This window comes from Meriones unguiculatus, chromosome 5, assembly GCF_030254825.1.
Source record: "Meriones unguiculatus strain TT.TT164.6M chromosome 5, Bangor_MerUng_6.1, whole genome shotgun sequence".
Taxonomy (NCBI): Eukaryota; Metazoa; Chordata; class Mammalia; order Rodentia; family Muridae; genus Meriones; species Meriones unguiculatus.
Window position 1 is genome coordinate 121,504,260 of NC_083353.1, and position 20,553 is coordinate 121,524,812.

Consider the following 20,553-nt stretch of genomic DNA (forward strand, 5'->3'; position numbering starts at 1 on the left):
GCCACAGAGACTACGCTACCCATCACTAGGAAACACCATCACTGGAGCCACAGAGACTATGCCACCATTGCTAGGAAATATCAACATCATGACTCCAATGTGGTAGGTGCAAGCATTCCCTGAATCACATACAGCAGACGTGCTGTCAGTCACCCAAAGAAATGTATGGGTTCAGATGCCTTGTGGCAGAGCCTTTGTCCCTGATTTTATGTAGAGTTCGTGCAGCTTTTGGTGCTACTTTTGTGCTGTCATGGTACCAATGAGTTAGTTTTAAGGGGAAAGAACTAATTTAAACTTTTAATAACTGAGCACCTTCAGTTGTCACAAAGAAATAAGGTGTCTTCCCAGGTGTTAGGGTTGGGGATGCAGGTTGGGGACCAAGCCTATGATGCTATTTGGTTTATGTAACTCTAGAAATCAGTGAGCAGCAGTATGGGCAGATTAACTTCCCGTCCAAGCTGACACACACGATTTCAACACTAATGCCAATACAAACTCCCTCTCATCTTGGTCCTTCTTTTGTCTGCTTTTAAGTGTGGTTAATTCTGCCCTCTAGCTTATCCCACAAAGCTGATCACTTCACTTCCATGGCCAAATTAGGCCCTCATAGCTGCCACTGCCTGCTTATTACATCTGTACAACATGGGCATTGATTTCTTGTCCTAGACTATTTTCTTTGGCACTTCTCTGGGGCTAGCTGTGTTTTTATCCCCAAGCTAGAATTAAGTGTTGAACCCAATGTTTCCTTTCCTTTGTATGTATGGATGCACCATGACCTCAGGCAGGGTAATGATGCAATAAGTCCATCAGAATTTGAACATGTAAGATAAAAATGCATTGTACACTCTTGACCTACAGAGCATTATAGCTCTGTAGGAACACAGCACTATGTACAGTGTTGGTTGTTTGCCTGTGTGCTCTGAGAGTTGCGGTTCACTGATACTGCCTAGCAAGCTGAGAGTATATGTTACTACATGTCAGCAGTCCCAAAATCAAAATATGCTCTCTCTCTCTCTCTCTCTCTCTCTCTCTTTCACACACACACACACACACACACACACACACACACACACACACACGCATGTATACACAGAGCAAAATGGGGTCTAGGGAGATGGCTCAGCTGACTGGCAAAGTGCTTCTCAGGACTTCCCTGAATGCCAGGTGTGCTGTCATGTACTTGTCATCTAGATGCTGGGCAGAAAATGAAAGGAGAATCCTAGGGGCTTCTTGGCCAGCCAGCAAGACAGCCTCGCAATTCTGTCTCCCTCATGTTGCTAAGGCTGTTTTCAAATGACTTCCCAAACTTGTGGAGATATTCACCCCCTCAGATGAAGCTTTGGGGAGAGAAGACACAGCCTGGAGGCCCATTGAGTCACATCCTTTCCTAAGCAAGCATAGTTATTCCAGGGGCCAGAGCAATATTATTCTACCCCCCTTGGATTATATGTAAAAGGATGAAAAGCCTTAAAGTGCTTATTTTTATTTATTTACTTTTAAGTCCTATCATCTTTCCTCAATAGGTCCTTTCGGCCTTTATATTTTTTTTCTTTTAAATACAATTGCATTCTTCTGTCTTCTTGCAACCAGCCTAACCAGAAAGGTATAGCAGATCCTGGTCTCCTGCAGGACTTCTGCCCTCCTGAGATGCTCCCTCAGAGGCTGCTGTCGACAGCTTCCAGTTGGCTGTCTTCAGTCACAACTTTGAATGCTGTGATTTGATTAGTTGTACAGTGCTCTCAGCATAAACAGAAAGATCTGCGTTCAGATCCCATCTGTAATCCCAGCCCTGGGGAAGCAGAAACAGGTGGATCCCAGAGTTCACTGGCTGATTTGAGGGCTCCAGATACAATGAAATATCCTGTCTCAAAAATAAGGTGGAAGGCAAATAAGGGAAGCATCCGTTGTCCACTTATGTTCTCCAAACACACAGGTGAATGTGTGCACAGACTGACATAAACACATCACACTCACATACACACACGCACCTCATGACTTTGTCAAACAATGTCCGTCCAAAAATTTCAACAACCTCTCCCTGACCTTAGCACTGTGCCCGAATGAGTCCCTATACGTTCAAGCCCTGTGTGTGAGCCTAGCCTACGTCCCTCTAATTTAACTTCAGTGCTATCGTGAGCCTCGGAAGAGAAGGCCACTTGATTTAGGGGTGCTGCACACGGTCAGCCAGAAACAGACTGTAAGAAAACAGTGGCATTCTCTTTGCTAACAGACTTAATGTGTTTGTGAGAGGAGATGCCGAGGAGAAAGCTTTTCGGGAGTTTCCCCTGACATTCCTGTGAACAAAATGAGCTACAACATGGAGGAGGAGTTTAAAACTCTTCAACCAAAAAGAAAAAAAAAGATCGTTTAATGAGTCAAGGCCGACATAGAGAGAGGTCGTGAGTTACATGTCAGGTGACCCTGTTCTTAGAAGTGACCTACATAGTGTTTTAAAGAACAAAACTGAAGTTGTGTTCAAGAAACTGAAGGCAATAATGACTCGGCGGGGGGGGGCAGATGATGTCACATAAATTGCTGAATCACGTTTGGAAGAGATGCAAATTAATTGGAATGATGGATTGAACCAAATGGAATAAAATGCAACGGTATTTATTCTAAGACTCTAGCATTCATTTTTTTTCCCCCAAAAGCAACTGTTCTGAGAAGAACATATTTCAATCAATGGCGGTCTATAAAAGCTATTATAATCATGGATGATATATTTATAGATGTACAGTGTCTAGCACATGGGGGAAGGGAGGACACAGATGGTCCCGCCCCGCTCTGTGTTCACAATACCCCAGCAGGGAAACTTAGTTCTGATCCTGTGATTCTATGGTCTCCTGACTTTATTAACTGTGCCATTCTCATCGCCCCAACAATAAGTTGTTCACGGAGTTCTCCTCACACGCCCTTTCCTAAACTAGCCAGATCACAACTCTGTTTCACACCAGTTCATTTCAACGATAATTACAAACCAGTATGCGGCAGGCACTGGGCTGAACAGAGCAGACAACAGGAGCACATGTTTGCTGGGGGTGGGAAGGTGGCATGCTCTGAACATGTCTGGTAAGCTCATCCGGCATCACAGCTGGCCTGTGAGACATGCTCAGCTTTGACATCTCACTCCGAGAAAGGACGTGCTGACTTATGAGACGTTGAGCAGGATAAGTGAGTGCTGCGTGCAGTGTTGAGACGGGGCCAGGCAATCTGACTTGCTGAACTCCAGCCATGAATGCTCTCCCAAATGTTTGACACTGAGAGAGTAAGACATAGGCACACCTTCCAAGGACAGTCCAGAGGGGACTAACTTGACTGACAGCATCAAGGGAGGCTCTGGCAATTTGGCAATTGCCACCGTGGGAGCTATTAATAGATACTTTGGCATTCAGAGTAGGGTTGATTGTTTTGGAAAAAGTCACAGAAAAGCCTCACAGAGGACAGAGGACCCCGTCCTTTTTTTTCTTTCTTTTTTTTTTTTTTAAAGCTAGACCTTAAAAATAAATTGTAGCCCCTAAAGCAGAAAGGTTTCCATCCCCTGCACCAGCCTTCTTCTCTCCATCCTAAAGTCCTAATGATCACTGCTATTCAAACTCTAGAGCTTTCAAGAAGCACCCCAACTGTGCTCACCTCTTTCCATATGGAAATTGTTCGGGGCATTGCTTGGGTGGCTTGGCCTGAGTATGGACACCATGAAAATTTTAAATACTACAGAACAGGGCATCTCTGCTCACCATGCTCTTGTTGTTAACACACACCAGCTCCCTTCTGCCCAGAATAACCAAGCCACTCTATTTATTGCTCTTTCCTTCTTTCTTTAATGACTTTAATTTTTTTCTGAAGCTTTGCCAGTGTCTTGTCCTCTTAAGATAAGTTCCAAATGTGTCCCTAAGGATTCCAGTGAACATAAGCAAATTTCTAAAACTCTCAGAGCCTTTGCTTTGCATACTCAGAAAGTGAGTGACTGGATTTCACACATAATTTCGTGATCCCGTGACCCAATCTGGATGAAGGCTTTCATGGCATTGCCTACAGATAATGGTCAAGGAGGAGGTGTTGCCATCAGCCACTTCTTAAACAAGGGCAATATCTGAGATTTTGATACAAAACACTCTCTGTCTTAACCATGATTCTTTTCCCCCTTGTTTTCCCAAGGTACAGAGTGATGAAGGACTGAAAGAAGAAACCTTTGTAGACAATTCTATACATATCAACTCATGTCAGAAGATGTATTCAGATACCTTAAATTAGTTACATTCTGTGCTGGGAAGCAAACCCAGGGCTCTGTACATTTTCAGTAATTGGTTCTATCAATAAGCTATATCTTCAACTGTACTCCACATTCTTTATAGAGCAAGGAAGCTTATTTTCAATGTTAAACACTTAAAAATAAGAATGAGGGGATGCATTTAAGCAGAAAACATGGGGTGTGGTTCAAGCAGGTGTTCCTTCGGCAGGAGAGATATGTGGTGGAATACTACAAATGGAAATGGTTGAAAGAGAAGGGAAGGATGTAAACAGAGAAGCTTGCCTCTAAGAGAACAGGTTTGAAACCTTCTTTAGGAGCCTGAAAAGGCATGAGTGTAAAATCTTGGGAGTAGAGCGAGTGGTAAGAAATGAGGTTAACTGGAGCTATTTCAGAGAAAATCTAAAATGAAAAACTGAATGAAGTGTTTATGGTCAGGATTAAAGCGTGATCAGGAAAAATATTCAACCAAGGACCATGTATGGAAATAACCTAGAACCTCCACTCAGATGTAGCCTGTGGTAGCTCAGTAACCAATTGGTTTCCCAAAGTGAGGGGAACAGGGACTATTTCTAACAGGGACTATTTCTATTTCAATGACTGGCTCTTTGGTCTCCCCACCCCCAAAGGGAGGAGCAGTCCTGTTAGGCCACAGAGGAGGGCTTTGCAGCCAGTCCTGAAGATACCTGATAAAACAGGATCAGATGAATGGGGAGGAGGTCCCCCCATCAGTGGACTTGGAAAGGGGCACGGTGGAGATGAGGGAGGGAGGGAGGGACTGGGAGGGAATGAGGGATCGGGACACGGCTGGGATGCAGTTAATAAAATATAACTGATAAAAAAAAATAAAAAAAATAATAAAATTAAAAAAAAAAGAAAAATACCTATGAGAAATGTTTGTAAAGCACTTGGAATTCCTTGGCAGTAAACACTAAACAAACATCATTACCTCAGGCTTGTTTAATAGCAACACCTGTCTATAAAATTCCGTTATCTCCCATAGTCACAGTTAAAAAGATCTCCTAAGAACTTGGAGCACCTTTCTTAAGCGAGAAAACAAAACAAACAAACTCAAAAACAAAACAATGAAACAAAACCTTTTGCTTGGTCTTCTCACGAAAAGAAAGAAGCCATGTCTTTAGGGTTCTTGCTTTGGCTTCTTTGGTACCAGCTGAGCTGACTACTGGAGGGCATACAGCAGACATGGCTCTTGACATTCCCCTGGTGGAAATTCTAGGGGACCCAGCCAGTGGTGACTCGAGACATCAGTCTTCCTTTTGCCAACAGGCCAACAGATTTCTGCCATTCCTGCCACACCACTGAGTATTCAGAGAAGGCCACATACAAGGAGACATCACTGGGAGCATGGTCTTCTCTGAAAGCCATGACCTGTTCATTCCTCCAGCACACAGCACAGACATGCATTGCTGTGTGCACCGTAGTGTCATTGAGGGAAGGGACAGGGGACAGGGCAGGCTCGGCTTGCAGGGCTTTCCTAGCACAGATAAGCAAAGGACATCAGTCTGCCCAGGTCGCCTCTCTTGTTGCCATGCGAAGTCATTTTTAAAGAAGATCTTGGAACAAAGTGCTTATTAGAACCTCTTAAGGCGTCAAAGGTTATTTCTCAAAAATTCCTGGTTTTTGTTTTGTTTTTGTTCCCCCCTCCCCCGCTTGAAATGACATCTAGATCTCACATGAACCATTTATTTTAAGCCTGTAACTATGACTGACTTTTTAAATGGGAAATTTAAAGCTATGGGTTATCTCTCCGAGCCAGCTTGAGAGATGGGAAGAACCTGTGCAAGGTGGCTGAACTCTGGATTTTCTTCCTTCCCAAAGAGATGTCAGATTCAGCCACACTCGTTGGCTCCAGCTTGCAACCCTAAGGTATGCCTTGAGACCCTAACCGAGGACATCTGAGCACAAGGAACTCCTGTTTTTCCAACCTCATCCTCAGCAATACACCTTAACTCTAGGACTTTTAAGGTTAGACACTACAAGAGTACTTTCTTTTCTTCAGTACTTCTTTGTATCCGGTCCCAGTGACCTCTGACCCTTGTAACAAATGAACATTTATTTAGACATCTACTTCCCACATCCATCCAAAGTAATACTTCCATCAGTTATTCAAAGACATTTCTATACACACAAGCAAGGGATGTATGTGAGCATATGCCCACACTTGTGTGTGTGTTTCCCAGATCAGACAGCCAGGCACACAATCATCTACTGCTTGCTTTCCCTGCTTCATTTCACAAACTTCCAACATAACACACTGCTCTTTGCACCTGCATATGTGGACATGTATGCATGTCTCTGTGTGACGTATGTATGTGTTAATATGTGTGCATGTGTGTTTGAGTGTGGACATGAAATGTTGATGTTGACAATCTTTTTTTTTTTTAACACCATCTCATGCTGTGTCCTGGAGATTCCTGATTAGACTAGTCTGGCTGTCCAGTGAGTCCTAGAGATCCACCTGTCCCTGCCTCCCAGGGCTGGGATTACAAATGAAAAGGGCCACACTTGTGTTTTCATTACGGTGCTGAAGATCTGGACTTGGGTCTTTATGGTTCTGTGCAAATACTTTACTGATTGAGGCATCTTCCTAGCCCTTTGATTATTAAAATGTCAGTACAGTAGCCCTAATACGGATGCATCTTGCTTTATTCTACTATATATGTATAGATAAACATTTAGGATATTTAAAACACACACACACACTTCGGTATTTTAAAGCATCTATTTCCAGCAGTGAAAAAGTAGAATAAGAACATATATTTTTCCCCTTTTAATATTCTGGTCGCCTTTAGAACACAGAAGTTTGCAGCAATCAGCACTGTTATCAGCAGAGGCTGGAAGAGTCCCCTTCACTCAGTTGACACCAACACCAACTTTTGCTCACTCTGCTATCACCTGTCACTCTGAGGAATGGTAGCTGGCTGCTAGAATTTTCATCTCCGTGCCTCACGGTGAGTGCCACAGCTTTCCCAGCACCCATTAGGCATTTGGATTAGCCTCTTTAGCCCCTGGTCACATCCTTTGCTGTTTCCCATGAGCTGTTTGTCTTCCTTATCTACTCTTGGGGAACAGCGTCTGGTGCAGCCTGATGGCCCTTTTCAGGCATCCTGGAAATGCTTATTTGGGCTTTTGGGGGCCTTTTTTTTCTATGCCTCAAATTTTCATTTTTCTTTCCCTTTCCCTCTTCTCTCCATCTCCTTCCTTCTTCTCTCCCCACTATGTAGACCAGGGATTCATAAAACCACAAATCTTTCTGCCACAGCCTCCTAAGTGCTACAATTGCAGGTGTGGGCCACTGGATCTGCCTGCAGAAATGTGTCTGTTAGAATACGGTCTTTGATCTCTTTGTTTCTGTCTCTCTCCTTGTGCTTATGTGTGTGCATGTCTGTCTGTCTGTCTCTGTCTCTCTCTCTCTCTCGTGTGTGTGTGTGTGTGTGTGTGTGTGTGTGTGTGTGAAAGAGAGAGACAAGGTTTCATGTAACTCAGACTGGCCTTGAACTTCTGATGACCTTGTTGACACTTTCTCAAGTGTTGAGACCACAGGCATATGCCACCATGCCCAACCAGCCGTCCCATTTCTCTTTCTTTAAGTCTACCTCCCGGCCTTTACACATTTTTTTAAAAATCTTGTATATGTCAGATATGCAGATCTGCTATTTGCTATGATGCAGTCTTCCCTCTGCTAAGCCCCTTTGCCAGCATGGGAGCTATACTCTTCCAGGCTTCTAGAATGTTCTCCTCTGTCCTTCTCCAGCATGACGACTTCTACGGTCACTCATTTGAGAAAAAGAAAATAGGGCCAGGGCAGCTGTTTGTTATTTTGGTCTTCCATAGCAGGGTTTGTGAGTCAACACCCGCTTTGGCTATCTGTTGTAACGTGATGAGCTTTATTCTAATATGCAAATTCGTGTTTCTGGGTGGGTCTTTCCTTGCTTCCAAGGTGGGATGGCTCAATCATTTCCTTTTTCTTGTCTCTTGGACTGCCTCGAACTTGTGTGCTGGCAGTCAGTTACTGACTGATGGAACAGCACAGCAGCCTCTCCTCCAGGTCTCCACTAGACCTCACTCGGGTGTCCTTGCATGAAAAGAGAGTGCCTCACAGACCTCTTTTTTTCTTCTTCAGCCTTTCTGATGAGATCCTTTTTTTGGGGGGTGTGGGGGGAACAGACTCAGTTGCCTGGCACTGCTGTCAGCATACCAGCATGATCTGCCACGGTGAGCATCTAACAAGGCCGTGGGCACAGCCTGAGAGCTAGTGGCTCCCTCTCCCCATCATTTGCATAGCCAGTCACGTCTAGGTTTAGGAATCCAGACTTTGAAAAATGTGTTGGAAAATAATTTCCATACTTATATTTAATCCATGACTGCCTTTAGCCTGTTACTGCTTTGTCCTCTACTAAGCTGGGGCCTGGTGGCTCTGGGCTTACATGCAGAAGGAAGGTCTACTGGGTCACTCCTGCCGGACCTCAGCTGCCATCCTTGTCCTCAGATGCCAACACTGGGTGATCCTGCCTCCTCCTAAGAGCTTTAGGCTCCCAGCTGTGCACATCTGCTGTTGCTGTGGGCCCAGCAACCAGGCTCCATGTTATCCTTGTTGTCTATTCCTCCTCCCAATACATCTCCTCTTGAATCCTTCACGATGGAGGTGATGTAGGAATAGGTACCACTAACAAAAGTTGTTGACTCCTTGGGCACCAGGAAGAAGTTATGGTCATTCCAGATGGTACCAGCAACAGAGATAGTGGGATAATCGCAGCTGTTAGGGGTCCAGCTTGGTGCCACTCAGCTCTCTTGAAGTGATGTCAGTTTATCATCACTAACCTCCCAAAGACAGCGATTGCCTCACATCTCTACTGCTCACAATATAGATGGAAAACCTTGCTGTTCATTGAGGTACTGGTTGTGTGTCTTCGTGTGTGTGGTATGCATGAGTGCATGCATGTTTTCACATGTGAGGGTGCAGTTTGGCATAGATCACTGTTTGGTATTGTTCTTGATCATTCTCCACCTTGTACACTGAGGTCTCTTCCTGAATATTGAGCTCACTGCATTGGTTTGTCCAGTCGGGCAGTTGTTCTGGGATGCCTCGGTTTTGCCTCCCTCAAGCTGGGAATTATGGGCAGACAGCTTACCCACCTGGTGTTTACATGAATTCTGAGGACTGAAACTCAGATCTTCATACTTGGCATGGCAAGCTTTAACTGCCGATTCACCTCTCAGCCTGAGACTGAGACTTTTATCCTTGGTCAGTTTGACTCTCGAAACCTACTTCTTTCAATATGTTCAATGATTCTCTGAGAACATTCTTGACTTTTCTAGTCCTTATAACTGATCTGAGAGAGTAGGAGAGTTCATTTCAGTCCCACCAACTTCCACCCACACTTGAGCCCCAATGGTTGTATGAAAAGGATCATGGCAAGTAGCAAGAGAAGTTCATGGGGTGGGGACATACAGGCAGAATGGTAGCAGGAAGTAGGATTCTGTCATGCTGTGTGACCCTTGGGGAGTAACTTCACGTCTCTGAGACTAACTCATTAGTTTTTGCAAGTATTTAATGTTTTCTTCCCCAGCCTCCATCTTTTCCTAATCATTATTAACGAAAAATAACAACCCTCTGAATTCATCTAACCATTTCCTAGGAAAATAATTTTTGTTTCCAAGTAATAAGGGAAAACAAATTCTAACACTCCAAGGCTATAACTCTGTCTTAAAGTGCCAAGGTAAAGTCCACATAACCCTTTGGTTTATTCCATACCCTTCCTCAGGCAAATAAAAGCAGAATCAGCGGACAGAAATGTTACTATCCTTTTGGCTTGAATCCATAGAAATCCATTGGCCGGGTGCTACTGCCTCATAACCCCCTAACAGGGGGAAAATAGGTATCTTAGAAAAGGCTTTAATCTCTTTGTTTACAGAGCAGTCTGTAAATAGTTTGTTAAACAGACTCAAAGAGTCTGAGAGAATCAACATGGTTTCTTTCCAGGTCCAAGGACCATCCATGCCTCACTTGACCATCTTTGGACAGCCAGTCTTCAGAGTCCCCTTCTGGAAAACAGAGTAGCAGCTAAGGTCAGCACTCAGTTCTACCTTAGAACTGATGTGTTTCTGTCTGAGGCCCCTCAGGCTCACCTGAGCTAACCCCATGCCTTCTTGGGGGACATGGAGGATGCTGGGAGGGACCTCTCAACCTATGCTCCAACTTTCTGAGCATCAACTGTAGAGTGCTACCGTGGGGCTCGTAGGCCCCATCCAAGGTTGCTGCTGCTCACTGACTGATGCATGATGGCTGAGCAAGCCTTGGTGTGCTTGCTGGTTTAGAGTGTCTTGGGAACTAGGTTATAGGCTTCCGTCATTGATGCTGTTTGTCACTGGATCTCCTTGCCAATACCCTCTATCTTTATCCCCAGGTGACACCTGTAAGGAAGAATAAAGGCATGCAGTGTCAGAACACTCTGAACTGTGACTTCCTGGATGTGAACACCTCCTTGGCAAGGTGTTCCCTCATATTTATGTCTACATATATGAATGGGGCAGACACAAGCACATCTGTATGAAGTTAGCCCCTCATTACACTTCATTCTGCCTGGTCATGTTAGTTAAGAGCAGAGGCTATGAAGTTAAAATGGCTTACTTGGAATCTTGATTTTGTCATTGCTAACTGTGACTTTGGGATAAGCCCTTAAAAATTTCAGATTCTGTTTGTGGCCAACCTCATTTGCCTGCCTACAAGCCATGACCTGATTCTTGCCTGTACTTCACTCTCCCTGCTACCTCTTTTGTTTATCCAGGATCTTCTTTCTTTGTGAACAGCTCTTTTGTCAACTCCAGCCACAGGGTCCTGTGAAAGTCCTTACTGTATTGCATATCCAGTTGTACCTGGGACCCAGTTACAAAGAGGTGGGGCACTTGACTGGGTGGGTGGACTCTTTTGAGTTTGGGGCTTTAGAAATAAGGAGAGTGCTCTCTGTGTCACTTTGTAGCATAAGCTGTGGAAGCCTTCAGCAGCCATGCTGCGTTGACTGCGCAGAAGCTATCCACATAACTTATGGAGAGAAAGAATGGTAAAGCCAATGGCCACAAAAAGTACAAGCAAGTGAAAGAGCAGAACAAGATAAATGACTGAATTGGCATTTTCTCTCCCCACTCTCTGTCCTGTTGATAGTATCTAATATCCTTTTGCTTTGCAGAGTAAGCTGAGGAAACATCCCCTTGGTAGGGGATGAGGCGAGGCCTTGGCCTTGAGGCAGTGGCTTAGATAGAGTCTACAGAGGAGTCAGACTCACTTAGCAGATCATGTGGCATTTCTTGTCCCACACCGATTGACCCATGGGCCAAACCCTGCTGCCAGGTCTGACTGTTTGTAGTCTTTCATTTTCCTTTCTACTCTCCATTGTAATCCTTCCACAAAACCTTCCCTGGGGCCAAAACCTCATGACCAGAAGGTTCCTCTAAGACCCTATGCTGGCTGCTTTTTATTGTCCACTTAGCACAGTCTAAGGGAGCTGGGAAGAGGGAAACTCAGTTGAAGACTTGCTTGGATCAGATTGGCCTGTGTGTTCACAGCTGTGAGGAACTGTTCCAATTATTGATTGATGTAAGAAGGACCTGCTCACTATGAGTGTTACAATTCCTTGGGCAAATGGTCCTGGGCTGTATAAGATATTCATATTTTATACAAGGCAGAGAAAGGTGGATCTCTGTGAGTTAAAGGCCAGCCAAGAGTACACAGAGAAACTCTGTCTCCAAAACCAAACCAAACCAAAACAAACAACAACAAAAAAAGAAACAAAAAACCAACCAAACAAACAAAAATACTAGCAAGGAGTGAGCCGGTAAACAGCATTTCTCTGTGGTTTCTGTACCAGATTCCTGCCTTGATCTCCTGCCCTGATTTCCCCCAATGATGGATTGTGGCCTGGAAGTTGCTCTGTTCATGGTGTTTATCATAACAACAGAAAAGCAAACTGGAACAGACCCCTGCCTAGGGTTTTCTGAGCTGAGGAATTGTCAAGAACAGGACTTGAGCTTGAGCAGTCTGACACCCAAACCTTTCTCTTTTGCTTTTCCTCTTTGCCACTTCAGCTATAAGCTAGGCACATAGAGTTCAAAGAACAGTATAAAACGTATAATAACGATGCCCCCCCATGTGGCCTTGAGCCAATAGCCCATCTGTCTTGTTCTCTGTCGTTGCTATGATGTACCTGGGACCTGTTGGAGCACAGGATGTCCTAGACATCTGAGGCAACAGAAGATGAATGGCGCCAATGAGAAACAGTGCTGCCATCCAGAAGGCCCTGACTGCTCCCAAGACCTCATAGGGCCAGAGGTGATTTTCCTGTTTTTCAGAAGATGAACCTGCTCTGTCTCTGGCTTGATGATCCATCTCATTATAGCCTCCTTCACAGTTCTCTTCCAAATTTCAAATGCTTTCAGTGTCTTTAAAGAAAACATTACTTAAAAATATGCAGAGTCCTGGCCATTGATCTCAGACGCATTAGACCAGCAGGACTTTCGAGTATGTCTCCAGTCATTAATGAAATGTGGGGCAAATTATCTCACATTTAGTAAGCTGACCAACCCAGCAAAGTCAGCTTCTCATGCAAGTTTCTCAGGGCTAAAAAAACCGAGTTAGACCTGAGCAGGACATCCTTGCCAGATGAATCTTACAGAGAGCTGGTTTTATCATTGTAGGGTGCTCATGCGCAAACATCAAACAGAAAGTAATGGGGAGAAATCTGGAGAGGAGATAGATTGCGTAATGACAGTTTTCCAGAACATGCATCTGGATATAAACTCTGATCATTATGAATGTGCTTTCTAGAGCAATGGAGTGGCTTCATGGCAAGCATGATCATACAGGAAATCCAAGGCAGGAGGGTGTGTGAACATAAGGGAAGTCTGCACATGACAGAGACACTTGGAATTACTGAGAGACTAATGGAGCTCAAATGGAAGAGGTTAAGTTGGCTACAAGACCACAGATGTGGCAGAGAGGGGAGAGAATATTGAGAGATCTATGTCCCAGAAGGTATTTACTCTTCCACTCAGTTACCTGACCGACTCAGGGAACAGCGCGCTTATCCCGTACTGACAGTATCAAAGCAGTTCAAAGCACTGGTGAGATGGCTTCATGGGTAAAAGCACCCACATGTTAGAAGGAGAAAACTCACTCTCACAGGTTCTCCTCTGACTTATAAATGTGCTCAATGGCACAAAACCCCTTTTGCATGCATAAACATACAGAGGCAAATTAATAAGTAAATGGTAAATGTAAAAAGAAGTTCAAAATCCATGGTCCACCTCCTCCCTTGTCAATTTAGGGGTTGATGGAACCTATTAATTATGTACAAAATGGTTCTACCCAGATACCTAGACAATGTTAGGCCAAACTAGGCTGCCAACATTCCGTCAACCCTGAAGTGAAAAGCCCCCGCCCCCCACCTTCGGAAGATGGAAAGGGTAGAGAAGGATCCCACCCTGGATCCATTCTCACACTCTGCTTCTGGCCTGGTTTTCTACATTACGATCTGCTTTCCCTACCTCTGTTTTTCTCTGGTTCATTCTCCATTCAGGTCTCAAGGTGATCTCCCTAAAGTGCGCTCTCCCCTCGGGATGCGCCTTCCAGGCCATGAATGCCTTGTTGCTCTCTTTCATCTAACCTCTGTAGAAAAGTACACATTTCTTCCTTACCTTTGTTCCTTTCCCTCCCACCTCACTCTCACCTCTTCCTTGTCTGCCCCACTTCCCCATTCCTGTGTGGTGGATAGAAACATGGTTCTGTTTTGGTCCCAGGTGTGGGATGTGAGACTGATTCAGATGGTCCACAGCAACAGACTATTTGCCTCAAGCAGGCTCTGAGAGGAGCTTTTTGCCAGCTGCAGATAGTTCAAATCGGAGCACTCTGGAGAGAGAATAAATGCCAGAGCCCAGAGAGTGTGGAGCTCAGAGAAAGAACAAGGCTGCTCCTCCTGCTTCCTCCTTGCTGCTCCTGGTTGCTGTTGTGAGACAAAAAGTTGGAGAGCTCCTAAAACGAGGATTGGACTGGCTCCAAGGAACCTGATGACCCCAACCAGCAAGAAGCAGTTAAGAAAACTTCGGCCCCCTCTCCCACTAACTCTTTATCTCTCCTACCTAGTATTGGGGTGTTAGAAGGGATTGGGGTAGAGTAGGAGAAAAGGATAAAAGAAATGTAAATAAAAGAGCTTTTAAAAAGTACACCAACATCTCTGCTTTTGCTCCTTTTCAGCCTACTGCTTCAGTATCCCTGGCCTTCTCATATCACTGGATAGCAACACTCTCTGCTGTCATTGACTTGAATGTATTTACTCAGGCTGGACTGCTCTACCCTGGTCCTTTAGTGCTCTGGATGACCTTCACTCCACTCTTAGGATTCAGCTTAGGCAGTACCCACAGTCACCCAGAAGCCTTTGCTTACACAGCCCTAAGTTAGATTTGAGCTTGGGATATCCTCCTTTGGCATTCCCAGAATTCCCAAACTAGCCAAAGAACATCTCTGCATCTGCCCTCCTCTAGAAGACTAGGAGATGTTGACATGACTGATTTTCTTTTCTTATCACCCCAGTGCCTGACATAGGGAGGGGAGAATCCCATAGTGGGCACTGAATAAATATTAGCTAAACAGATGAGTGAGCATTATTTCCAAAAGGTAACTTTCTCCTGATGCTCTTGTCTAATCTTTGTCATACTGACTTTGGATTTGGCTTTGTGACTTGCTTGGCTAATATGATATCAAAGAGGCATGGCATGTGTAGAGATGTGATGAGCAATAGTGAGATAGGACTTGTCCTCATGGAATGTTGCCAGCGCGGCTGAGCACTTGTTAACCCTCTTGAGAATGAGCAAAAGCAAGACGGGGCCCTTCTGAGATCGACTATTAACATCAGAGACAGCTGCGAGGCCATTTTGACTATTCAGACTTGGTTAACTGTCAGGTAACAGCTGTATGCCTGAAACTGCTCCAAGGACCACAAGAGCTAAGCCTAACTCAAACCAACCACCCACTTAAAGGAAGTAGAATGGGAAAATAGTAGTTGTTTCAAGCCATGAAGTTTTAGGGTAGTGGCCAAGGAGCAGAAATTGATTAAAATATATCATTTGGGGGAAAGGTTATATATCCCGGGCAGAACCAAGAAATGAGAAGAGGGGTTGGGGAGATAGATCATTCATCAAAAAGGTGACCTTGCAGACATGAGAGTCTAAGTTCCATGCCCACAGCCCACTTTTAAAAGACTGGGCATGGCGACACACACTTAGAATGACAGAGCTGCAAAGACAGAGACAAGTAGATCCCCAGGGCTTACTGGCCTGACAGTTTAGCTTACATTGTGAGATCCAGACTAAGAAGAGACACCATCTCAATAAAAGGTGGGCCATGCCTGAGGAAAAGCACCAGGTTTGCCCTCAGTCCTCCAAACACAAGGGCACACATGTGCAACACACACATGCAGGAAAGGAGGGAAAAGAAAGCAGAACTAAGAGACAAAAATAGCAGAGTTCTTCGGCATTTGTTACTGTCCGCAAGCACAGGGCTGATGTAAATCTTTCTTAATGGTAGCCTGTTGAAACAGTCCTAACCTTACAATGGGAAGTTCTGGAATCAGTCTCACCTCTACCACTTATGTGACAGTTTTACTCTCTGGGACTCTCAGATGCTTATCTTCAAATGCCAGATGGTAATCGTATGTCTATCTGTCTATATGTACATACATGTTTCTTCCTTATCTTTCTCCTACTCACCTCACAAAGCCTTTAAAAGAATTCATCTTATATCGAACTGCAGCAAGTACTAACATTACTGAAATTAGTAACATTCAGTTACAACACTTGCTAACAATATACTTATCATCCGGTGAAAGCAGGTGGGCTGTCGAGAAAGATGCTCCAGAGAAGCGACTGAGCAGCGCGTTCCTTCCTGTCAGGTAATGATTCGCCAACAGGTGTTTCACCACTGTGAGCATCCCTGATTAGCACTGATTTCTTTAACGACGCACCATTTTAGGCACCTGTAACTCTCCTCCTGCCCCCCACTCCCAGGGTTCAACACCTCTACCTTCCGCTGATGGTCAGGAGGAAACCTGGTCTGAGAGGAAATGCTGCTCAGGGCCAAGAAAGCTACTCCTGGGACCTTGTCTATTCATTCTCAGAGACTGAGAGATGAGGATAAAGAGATAAAGGTGAAGAGAGTTGCCAAATCACCAGCAAAGGGTTGGAGAAAGGCCAGGGCAATAATGTAAGCGGAAGTAGCTTGAAGCCACTCATTCCGCTGCCGCCTGCACAAAGGCAAGGTTACTGTGGGCCCTTCATCAGGGAAGCATGCCTAGGGTATACAGAGTGTCAACAATGCTTTAGGTCCTGGGCTAAATGGTAGGGCTTTGAAGGAGAAAAATGGGGAAACTGACATTTTTGAGATGTGAGGCAATTTGCCTGTAGCCATGTAATTAATAAATAGCTTAATTGAATCCAAATCCTTACTGACCTCCTTCCAATGCCTAGACTTGCCCAGTGCTGGGTAGCCTCCAAGCGACCTGTCCAGAGCCTGTAGGGGAGTAGAATTATTGGCTAGGTAGTTTGCCATTAAGTAGAGTCACCAGCTTGTGGCTAAAGAAACAGATGATCAAGAAAGTGCTGGGGGAGAAAATGCCTGTTTACAAACACAGCTTAATTAATTAGCCAACTCAGACCAGGCAGAAGAGGCAGGTTTCCAGATGTCTGACATGGAGAATTAATTAACAGAAAGGCACCAGTCCCCAGGCCTTGGGTTCATGTCCAGACCACATGGTGGAATTAAATTACTAAATTGCCTCAGTGCCCCTCACCTTAAAATAAAATGTCCCTCAACTTAACTAAAGCCATTTGACTGAAAAAAATAGTTCATTGAAAATGACAACTGAATTTAAAAGGCTCGACCAATTTAAAGCTTTAAATTAAGCTTAAAAAGGAAGAGGCTCCTACCAGGGGCGGGGCATGCAGCCTGAAGTGGCCACCTCCTACAGCCAGGTGAGGACTTCCAGTGGAGGGAGGAGGACAACAACCCACCCACAAATCCTTTGACCCAAGATTTGTCCTGCCTACAAGATGTGCAGGCATAAAGATGGAGCAGAGACTGGGGGAATGGCCAACCAATGACCGGCCCAACTTGAGACCCACCCCATGGGAGAGAGCCAACCCCTCTCACAATTAATGATACTCTGCTGTGCTTGCAGACAGGAGCCTAGTATAACTGTCCTCTGAGAAGCTTCATCTAGTAGCTGATGGAAACAGATCCATAGCCAAACATTAGGCAGAGCTTGGGGAGTCTTGTGGAAGAGTGGGAGAAAGGACTGAGGGAGCTGGAGGGGTCTAAAGCAACACAAGAAGACCTATGGAGTCTGAGAAAGAAGGGGAAGGGGTGGGACTGGGAGGATGAGGGAGGGGGCTGCAATTAGACGTAAAGTAAATAAATAATTAATGAAAAAAGGAAGGCAAAGGAGTTTCGAGTGCTCTTAGTTTAATGTTAGAAGGTTCTAGAATGAAATTAAGGTGAAGTTAGGTTGAACTGCACAGATAAAATTCTATGTCTGTACTTACTGTTGTGGTTTGAATATGAAACTTCCTCCACAGACTTATGTGTTGAGTCACTTGTCCCAAGCTGGCAGATGTATTTTGGGAGCTCCTGGGAGCTGTAGATGGTGGAGACTAACTTGAGGAATTAGATCGCTGGGTGGATCTTTGGAGGCTGAATTTTGTCCCAGGTTTCTGCCTCTCCCTGTTACAGTTTGAGATTCTAATGTCTCTCCAGAGACTCACATGTTTGAACCCAGATCCCCAGCTGCTGACACTATGGAAGGGAGTAGAATCTTTAGGAGCTGAGGCCTCGCTGGAGGAAGCGAGTCTCTGCAGTGGTGGTCTTTGAGCTGTACAGACTAGCCTTGGTTCTGGACTGAGTTCTCTGTTTTCCTCTGTGATGTGTGCAAGACTCCCCATGCTTCCTCCACCGTGGACAAAAGCTACGCCCCCTACCACGAGTGCTGCCGTGCCTTCCATGACATGAAACCACCACGAGCCGAAATAAACCCTTTGTCCTTCGAGACGCTTCTTTCAGCTATTTCACAAAGTGAAGAGAAGAGTCACTAATACATGCCCTCTCTGCTTCCTGTCTTCGGTGAATGGAATCAGCCCTCCTGCACAGCTTCTTGCTGCCATGGTGTTCTCCTTTAACACAGGCCCAGAGTCAGAGCTGGGAACTGTGGCTTGACATTTCTGCAGCCATAAATAAAGCCTTTCTTCCTTAAGACATATCAGGTATATTGTCACTGCAATGAGAAAAGTAACTACTGAGCTACTCAAGATGGGAAACTGAGGAAATATCGTGAGCATTATTCGAGATGGCCACTGCCTTGCTCCCATCATCATTCAAGCCACAATCCAAGCATGCTAGGGAAAGGCAAAGCATCCGGATGCCTCAATTTTCAACATCATTTTGTATGTATAAGATAGAGGATTTCTTAGGAAGGAGACAGAAATCCTTTTACCTGCATCCCTAGTAATTAGAAAATACATATGAGTCCGGAGGAATCCCAGCACAAAGGGGTTGGGCTGGTCCTGGAGAGTCAACACCATGGAAGCCAGCGAAGCCTGCCACTTTCCAACCCTGTTCGAGTGTAAGACACTCTCCAGGAATGCTGCTGCTTCCACAGTTAATATTTTCTGGGGGCTTCTAAAAGTCTTCTTGGTCTGCTGTTTATGTTTCACCAGTTAACTTCCATGTATTCTGCAGTTTGTTTGGGTCTCATCTTCTGTCTAATTAAGCAGAGGGAGTTAATGAAGTATGAAGTGACTTTGTGCCACACAGTGAATAGAATAATGTGCACTGGGGTGGGCGGGGATCGGCGCAGAGCAGAGCCCGTTGGGGCTGGAGGGTTGGGGGCTGGAGGAGGGGACGATGGACAAGGTGGCGTTCACTGCAGAGGGAGGGCAAGTATGTCACATTGGCTGAGCCAGCTCTGACAGCAGTCTAGAGGAGGTCAGGCTTGTTTCAGAATCACGTATTCACTGTTAAAATTCTAATTTTTCTACTTTGGCCCAGAACAACTGTAATGGGATTTCTAAGCAGGATGTAATCTAAACAACAGTATCGTTCTGTGGGGTACCACCAGAATTGAGAGCACTCATCTCTAGCAAGAGTTTCATTTTACTACTGGGAAATGAGGGAATACATCATGATTCAAAATCTAAAATGACCTCAAATCTATGCCCTAGCATGGCTTTCTGCTGGGAAAGAGCAAGGGCAGAGGCTACACTGTGAGGCTACAGTCCAAGTGCCTGGGCATGTGTGCTCCTCTTCAGCCGCAGCTTCAGCCTGTCTTGAGGGGAACGGAGCCCCCACCTTCTGGAAGCCTGGACCTTAGAAGGCTATGTCTTTGTGCAAGTTTGCAGGTTCCTTCATCAATGGGGACTGAAGCTGAACAGTCCGGTGACTTTTAACGTGTGACCCCAAACCACCCCACCCATACCCAGCAGCAGCAGCAGCAGCAGCAGCAGCAGCAGCAGCAGCAGCAGCAGCAGCAGCCCCTCCTCTCGGACATTTTCTAGAATGAAAACAATCAGGTTTTGCTCATGGGGGTGAGACCCACATCTGAGTTTCAACCAGCCTCACAAATGCTTTTTGGACAATTGGTTTATTCAATTATTTAAAAAACAACAAACAAACCAAAAAACAAATTCATGGAGGAAAGCGGGTTGGGGTGGGATGGGGTGATGGCCTTGGGGTTCATGAGGACACTGACCCGAACAGAAGATGGAAGCTGGCAGCACACACTCTTGCCTCATCAAGAACCATAGGGTGAAATTCATCTCTTCCTCTAATGAGGACTTTAATATTTACCATGCGTCCCCTGCCTGGCCTGCTGCAGGCTGTTGAAAAAAAAAATGATGCCTCTTCTTTATTTAAGAGATCTTATATCGAATGGATAAATTCCTATTTTGAAGTAGTTGCCTTTGCCCCTAGGACAAGGCTTACTCAGCACCCTGGCTAGTCTTAACTGATACACTCCTGTTGTGACCATGGATGACAACAGATGGATGGAAAAATGCTTCTAACAGTTTTAAAAGGACACGATCCCATTGATTTAACTTTCAGAATGCATTCATAACTCACTCCCAGTGAGTGACAGAAGCACCACCCCCAAGCCCACCCCCACCTGTTTCTTATTTTTCCTTGGCTCTGGGCCCCGTCTCGGCACCCACGACACAGCTGCTGGCAGGAGGAAGGTGCTGAAATGACGGAA

At 45.1% G+C, this 20,553-nt stretch overlaps 1 protein-coding gene across 2 annotated transcripts in view; it reads right to left on the reverse strand.

Moving 5' to 3' along the window:
- Positions 1-20,553, reverse strand: part of Grin2b (glutamate ionotropic receptor NMDA type subunit 2B) — a 461,400-nt gene that overhangs the window by 67,083 nt on the left and 373,764 nt on the right. The gene's annotated exons all lie outside the window — the stretch shown is intronic.